This window comes from Aulonocara sp. 'chitande type north' Nkhata Bay, linkage group LG22 (assembly GCF_057382095.1).
Source record: "Aulonocara sp. 'chitande type north' Nkhata Bay isolate Kocher_YH1m ecotype deep benthic linkage group LG22, A_spYH_male_GT1.1, whole genome shotgun sequence".
Classification (NCBI taxonomy): Eukaryota; Metazoa; Chordata; class Actinopteri; order Cichliformes; family Cichlidae; genus Aulonocara; species Aulonocara sp. 'chitande type north' Nkhata Bay.
The window spans coordinates 15514925-15522443 of NC_141364.1; positions in this window are offsets into that span (position 1 = coordinate 15514925).

The window sequence follows — 7519 nt, forward strand, 5'->3', positions numbered from 1 at the left end:
TAATTGTCACTTTATGCTTTCTCCATCTCTAAAGTGATGACATCCTTCCATTACATACTTTAGGTTCATTTTCTGCAGGCAGGTTTCTGACAGAGAACAGACAGATTTAGACTATAACCTGCAGCGTTCTATAGATGGACACATAAAGAAATGCATAATTACATGTATGTGCTAACTTTCTAGACACTTTGTTACATTTATGATAAAGTAGATAAAACACATTTGTGTCGGCCTTGGCTCATAGTTCTTGTCTTTAAATGAACTTTGTCTGTGTGTGTTTCAGGTGTTGCTCTCTCAAAGACTGAATGAACCAGCATTGCAGCCATGGGTCACTGTGAGCATCACAGGGAAGGTTGAAGTCGCCCACTGCAGCTGTATGGCCGGAGTCGCAGAGCCCTGCACCCACGTCGCTGCTCTTCTGTCTAAAGTAGACGGAACAGTGTTGATCCGTGGCACAAGGACTGTTACAGATGAACCTGCATACTGGGTTTTGCCTGGTAATATGACCAAGATACAGCCAGAGGTTGGCCATAAGAGAGACGACTTCTCTTCAGCTGCCCAAAAAAAGGCTCTTGATCAAAACATAAACAGACCATCTGTAGTGACCGGTAAAAGGAGCCGTCCCCAAAACAGAAAAATCCCACCTGCTACTGTGGAGGAGTTGTCACTGCTATAATGCCATGTTTTATCTAGGGGTCTAGATTTATGCCTGTAGTGCACTGCTGTGTAAATAATTTGCATTTACTGAATATGTACTGACTGAGTCCCGCTGTTCAAAAGTTGAATAAAGAAACAAAATAATTTTGCCTTTTTTTTAAAATTAAAACCACTTTATAGAGCATCACATCAGTAACAGTGTAAAATCCATATCATTTACAGTTTACAAATGACAAAATGTTTACACCAAATCATGAGTGTTTACATGATATCACCCACTACTAACGTTACTTTATTTACTGTATCTTTTGAAAAAATAACAGCACAAGACTTAAGAACATTTAACAGGAGCAGGTTTCATTTTTCCCTGGTTTTACTACCACACTGTTCACTAAACGCAGCAAACCTTCACCATCTTATCCAGAAGGGTCACCTCTTCACCCTCACATGGAAGAAGTAATCTGATTGGCATGGTGGTTTGTTTGAAGCAGGTCCCTTGTGTAGCGCTGGAACCCAGTCATGATGTTTCATCCATTTCATAGGCTGGTTTGCTGCAATAATGCCAAATAATTAGCAACTCTATAAATAGAAGGTAGTTCTGCAAAATCACTCAGTAGGATGTTTGTTCTAATTTGCTATGAGCTCAGAGCGCATCGAAAATGAAACTAATAGGCTATAAAGAGTGATATGAACATATAGAACTTACCGGAATGAAAATGTCTGGAGCACCAACAGATATTTGGAGATGGAAGAGAACTGCACGTCAGCTCGTCTCACAGCTGCTATCCAGGCTGGACGCCTTCGTTTGCTAACATCGATACACGAGCTGCTTCCAGGTTGGGAAAGAATGAAAAGATAAACCATTTTCAACCTTATTCTCTTGCCGGTCGTGCGATCGAACATTGCAGCCGACCACACAGCAAATACGAACCGTGGCTGTTGTGTGTGCTCCCTTTTCACTTGCGCTAGACCCCCAAAATGGCGGATCGGGCCAAAATCCTTTCCACGCCCACCCCCGTGACATCACGCTCCAAAGCCCTATTGGGACCCACACCCAGTTTCACACCTTGGCTCAGGCGATTAGAGGATCATCAGGGGGTCCTTTTGTCCCTCCGTGGGGGGAAACTCCCACTAGGTTTATATCTGGGACTCTCCACCATTTGACCTTAGAACTGAAGAAGCTTCTCGGATGAGAGGTGAAACGTCTTCAAGCAACTTAAAGAAGTCCAGACGCTTTTCTTTGCAAGCTCCTTTGAATAAAACCCCACAGGTGAGGAAAATAAAATCCATGACCCAGAAACGAACTGACATAAGGAAGTAAAACTTAAAGTGTGGGATTTTGTGCTGTGTGTGCATGAATATTACTGAACAAAATTTTTAAACATGATAAGAATAACAATTATTTACTTGACTGAAATTTATTATGACCCAAATTTAAGGGGATTAGTGAAAAGGTGAGCCACTTTCTGAACTTGTGTTCCTTTTCCCCCAGTTTTTTTTATTGCCATTGTTAAAACTTTACTCCACTTCAGGAGATGCACATAAAGCTTTTGAGCTGTAAACATTTAGATTACCTGGTTAGTGGAAATGTTTTGGATTTTTTTTTTTTGTTTCACTGTAAATAGCAACAAGTATTTAAATCTCTTTTTGTAGCTTAATTTTTCCTACCTGCTGCTTAATCTATAGGCATCAGAGATGTACCGGCCTTCTCTTGAACCACTTGGTGAGCAAGTGAATCTGTGTTGGTGTGATGAGCATCATATTTCTTTAAAAAAAAAGAAGAAGAAAAAAAAGAAAGCTGAAAGCTCAAACAGGCTTATTAGAGTGAGGTAAGTGAAACAGAGCCAGCAGTGCTTGGGTTTCTTTATTCATTGTACTTCCACCGTGCACGTACCTGATTTAACTCGATATCTTGCACGAAAAAGATGCAGCTTTTGTAGTTTTGCCTCTGTACTAACCGAAACAATCAAGAAGTGATTGACATGCAGGCATTCAGCTTTACTTTGTGAGGTTTACTAATTACACACATGCTTTCTTTTTTCCAGAAGGTCAAAAGTAATTTGAGAATGAGCTCATACACAATTTCCTGGCCAGGTGACACATGTTCTCTTACTGTTTCCTGACATGAAGCAGACGTAATATGTGAAGTTGATTAAAAGTGTTGAAATTATATTTTGCAGCTTCTCACTCTTTAAATATGTGACTTAAAGAGTTTGGGGGGAGACCATTATGCTGAAAAACCAAAATAAACCTATCAGGTTGATACCAGAGGCTTTTGGAGTGGCCAATTCAACAATCTGGAACATTCTTAAAAGAGAGACTCTGGCCAGCTGAAGAACAAAAAGCTTTGAAAGATCACAGATTCAAACTTCTATTCTATAAAATTTTTAGTTAATATTATTACTAATATTTTTGACATTTCAAAAGGGTATGACAAATCCAACACTAAAATCAGTTATTAAGATTGTTTCTTTTAGGTCTTTTATAAATGTTGTTCAAGACGGTTTGACATCAGGGTGGAAAATTTATTCTACAATGAGTTTTTTCTCCCCCCCCCCCCCCGTGACATCACGCTCCAAAGCCCTATTGGGACCCACACCCAGTTTCACACCTTGGCTCAGGCGATTAGAGGATCATCAGGGGGTCCTTTTGTCCCTCCGTGGGGGGAAACTCCCACTAGGTTTATATCTGGGACTCTCCACCATTTGACCTTAGAACTGAAGAAGCTTCTCGGATGAGAGGTGAAACGTCTTCAAGCAACTTAAAGAAGTCCAGACGCTTTTCTTTGCAAGCTCCTTTGAATAAAACCCCACAGGTGAGGAAAATAAAATCCATGACCCAGAAACGAACTGACATAAGGAAGTAAAACTTAAAGTGTGGGATTTTGTGCTGTGTGTGCATGAATATTACTGAACAAAATTTTTAAACATGATAAGAATAACAATTATTTACTTGACTGAAATTTATTATGACCCAAATTTAAGGGGATTAGTGAAAAGGTGAGCCACTTTCTGAACTTGTGTTCCTTTTCCCCCAGTTTTTTTTATTGCCATTGTTAAAACTTTACTCCACTTCAGGAGATGCACATAAAGCTTTTGAGCTGTAAACATTTAGATTACCTGGTTAGTGGAAATGTTTTGGATTTTTTTTTTTTGTTTCACTGTAAATAGCAACAAGTATTTAAATCTCTTTTTGTAGCTTAATTTTTCCTACCTGCTGCTTAATCTATAGGCATCAGAGATGTACCGGCCTTCTCTTGAACCACTTGGTGAGCAAGTGAATCTGTGTTGGTGTGATGAGCATCATATTTCTTTAAAAAAAAGAAGAAGAAAAAAAAGAAAGCTGAAAGCTCAAACAGGCTTATTAGAGTAAAAGGAAAAAAAACAGTGTCTGACAGAGCTGTAAACAACTTGTGCGTAACAAGCAAGTGAATAATGCAAAAAACAGATTTTTAGACGGGAAACTGTTCTTGGAGTATACACAGAGAGAGAGAGAGAGAGAGAGAGAAAGCTGTGCATGAAGTGATTTTTACCGTGGTGGAAGCAAAACAGCGAAACTAAGGGAATTCATGACGATGTTTATGTGAAGTGTAGTTTGGATCTTCTTTTGCTGTTGGTTCAGTCAATATTGTTTGGAGAGAGATCAAACCTGCAGCTTCATAATCACAAGAAGAGCGTAAACACAAAGCGCGGACCCGCCGACGGATCAGAATCAGTGAGTTTTCAGCCATGACCGTGTCATCGGGTGAGAAAGACGACATCTCACTGACCCATCGGCAAACATGCAACCTCCACACAGAAAGACCCCGGCCTGATGTTGGAATTGAACTCAGGACCTTCTTGCTGTGCAGCAACAGTGCTAACCACAGTGCTGCCTTGGTTACAAAACATGTTCACTAAAATTAAAAAGCAATTGTTGAAGAGATAAAATGGTCCTTTCTCGTTTTTATAAATATGATTTTTAACTTACAGTTATTATGCATTTCTTGTATAAAATAAAAAAGATAAAATGTGAGTTACTGCTAATTGTTGTATGTTTATGTAATAACAAATCCCATTCACATTTAAACACTGAATTTAGGCTTGGACATTATATTTAACACTTAGTGTGGAGTTGTCATGTTTTCCCTGACAATTCTCTCTGGACACTCCAGCTTCCTCCTACAGTCCAAAGACACACATGTTACTCCTAAAGTGGCTGCATATCTGTGTACGTGTGCTGACCCTGTAACAGACCTGTGACCTATCCAGGATGTATCCTGCTTTTCACACATCAAAGTTGGGATAGGTTGATAGGTAGCGTTGGCTGAGGAAATCCAAATCATGTGACGTCACCCTGAGATGCTTCTGAGAAACAAACTCACTAATAAGCTGTTGAACTGCATGCCAGTCAAACAGATACGTTTACTGTGTTTGTGTTTCAGAGATGATGAAAGTTTCCGCGTTCCTCTTGACATTTTCCATTAGTACACACCCATCCTGACATTCCTCCTGTCAGTCAGCTCTCTGGGTGGAAGAGAACAAAACACATAAATAAATGTTTAAGACAGGAGCTACTTAAACTGTTAATGTTCCTTTATTTGTTTTGCACACAGGTTTATCATTAAAAATCTTACCAACAATGACATAAACTACTTATCTTTATAATCTTTATAGAGAAATAAATAAAGTTGAAATTCGTATGTATTTCTTATGCCCAGCAGCAAAGCCAGACTGTGACTTTAGGCCTGTCTTCTTACAATTACTTGTGTGTGTGTGTGTGTGTTCTGAGTTTTCATCAGAGCCAGAGGTCAGCTACTCTTCACTGAAGTTTTCCACCAGTCCCACCACATTACACAATATGACACACATTAGCTGGTTCAGTGTTTAAATGCTGTAGGCCACAAATGATGCATTTTTCTGATTATTACAGATACAAACACTTTTTATCCCCTCCTTGAATCGCCACCTTATCGTGGTGGAGGGGTTTGTGTGTCCCAGGGATCCCAGGGGCTATGTTGTCTGGGGGCTTTTGCCCCCTGGTAGGGTCTCCCATGGCAAATTGGTCCTGGGTGAGGGACCCGACAAAGGCAAGGCAAGTTTATTTGTATAGCACAATTCAACAACAAGGTGATTCAAAGTGCTTTACAGAGACATTAGAAACAAAAACAAATAAAAAGCATGATTTAAAATTGATTAAAACAAGCAAATAAACTAACTAACTAATTAACAAACAAACAAACAAACAAAACAGTATATAAAATCAAAACAGATAAAATCAGAACAGTAGATAAAATCAGTAGTTAAATGTAAGTTTTGAAATTTAAGCTTAAAAGTGTGGATTTGGTGCTTTATTCAAATGCAGCTGAGAACAGGTGAGTCTTCAACCTGGATTTAAATAAACTGAGTGTTTCAGCTGATCTGAGGCTTTCTGGGAGTTTGTTCCAGATATAAGGAGCATAAAAGCTGAATGCAGCTTCTCCGTGTCTGGTTCTGACTCTGGGAACTGATAAAAGACCGGATCCAGATGACCTGAGGGATCTGGAAGGTTCATACTGGGTCAGGAGGTCATTGATGTATTTTGGTCCTAAACCATTCAGAGCTTTATAGACCAGCATCAGAACTTTAAAGTCTATCCTCTGACGGACAGGCAGCCAGTGTAAAGACCTCAGAGCTGGACTGATGTGGTCCACTTTTTTGCTCTTAGTGAGGACTCGAGCAGCAGAGTTCTGAATGAGCTGTAGTTGTCTGACTGATTTTTTAGGTAGACCTGTAAAGATGCTGTTACAGTAATCAAGCCTACTAAAGATGAATGCATGGACTAGTTTTTCCAGGTCCTGTTGAGACATCAGATCTTTTATCCTTGAAATATTCTTGAGGTGATAGTATGCTGACTTTGTTATTGTCTTAATGTGTTTTTCTAAGTTTAGGTCTGCATCCATCACTACACCCAAATTTCTCGCCTGGTTTGTGGTTTTTAGATGTATAGATTGAAGTTCTCTGGTGACCTGTAATCGTTTTTCTTTGGCGCCAAAGACTATTACCTCAGTTTTGTTTTTGTTTAGCTGGAGAAAATTGTGGCACAACCAGTCATTGATTTCCTCAATGCATTTACCAAGAGCCTGCACAGGGCCTTGGTCTCCTGGTGACATTGTGATATATATTTGTGTGTCATCTGCATAGCTGTGATAGTTTATTTTGTTGTTGTTTATAATCTGTGCCAGTGGGAGCATGTAAATGTTAAACAGAAGGGGTCCCAAGATAGAACCTTGGGGAACTCCACATGTGATACTTGTCTGCTCAGATGTGAAGTTACCTATTGATACAAAGTATTTCCTGTTTTCTAAGTATGTTTTGAACCAGTTTAGTACAGTTCCTGAAAGACCTGTCCAGTTCTCCAGTCGTTTGAGTAATATGTTGTGGTCAACTGTATCAAATGCTGCACTGAGATCCAGTAAAACTAAGACTGACATTTTTCCACTGTCTGTATTCAGACATATGTCATTAAACACTTTGGTCAGAGCGGTTTCAGTGCTGTGGTTCTGTCTAAAACCTGACTGGAAGGCATCGTAGCAATTATTCTGTTTTAAGTAATTGAGCTGTTGAGAAACTGCTTTTTCAATGATCTTACTTAAAAATGGGAGATTTGAGATCGGCCTGTAGTTGTTCATTTGTGTCTTGTCAAGATTGTCCTTTTTCAGTATAGGTTTAATTACAGCAGTTTTTAGTGATTCTGGAAACACACCTGATAATAAAGAAAAGTTGACGATCTGTAACAGGTCTGACTCTAAAGTCTTTGAGACCTTTTTGAAAAAACTTGTTGGCAGGACATCTAAACAGCAGGAGGAGGAGTTCAGTTGACCTAAGATGTCCTCCAGGTCTTT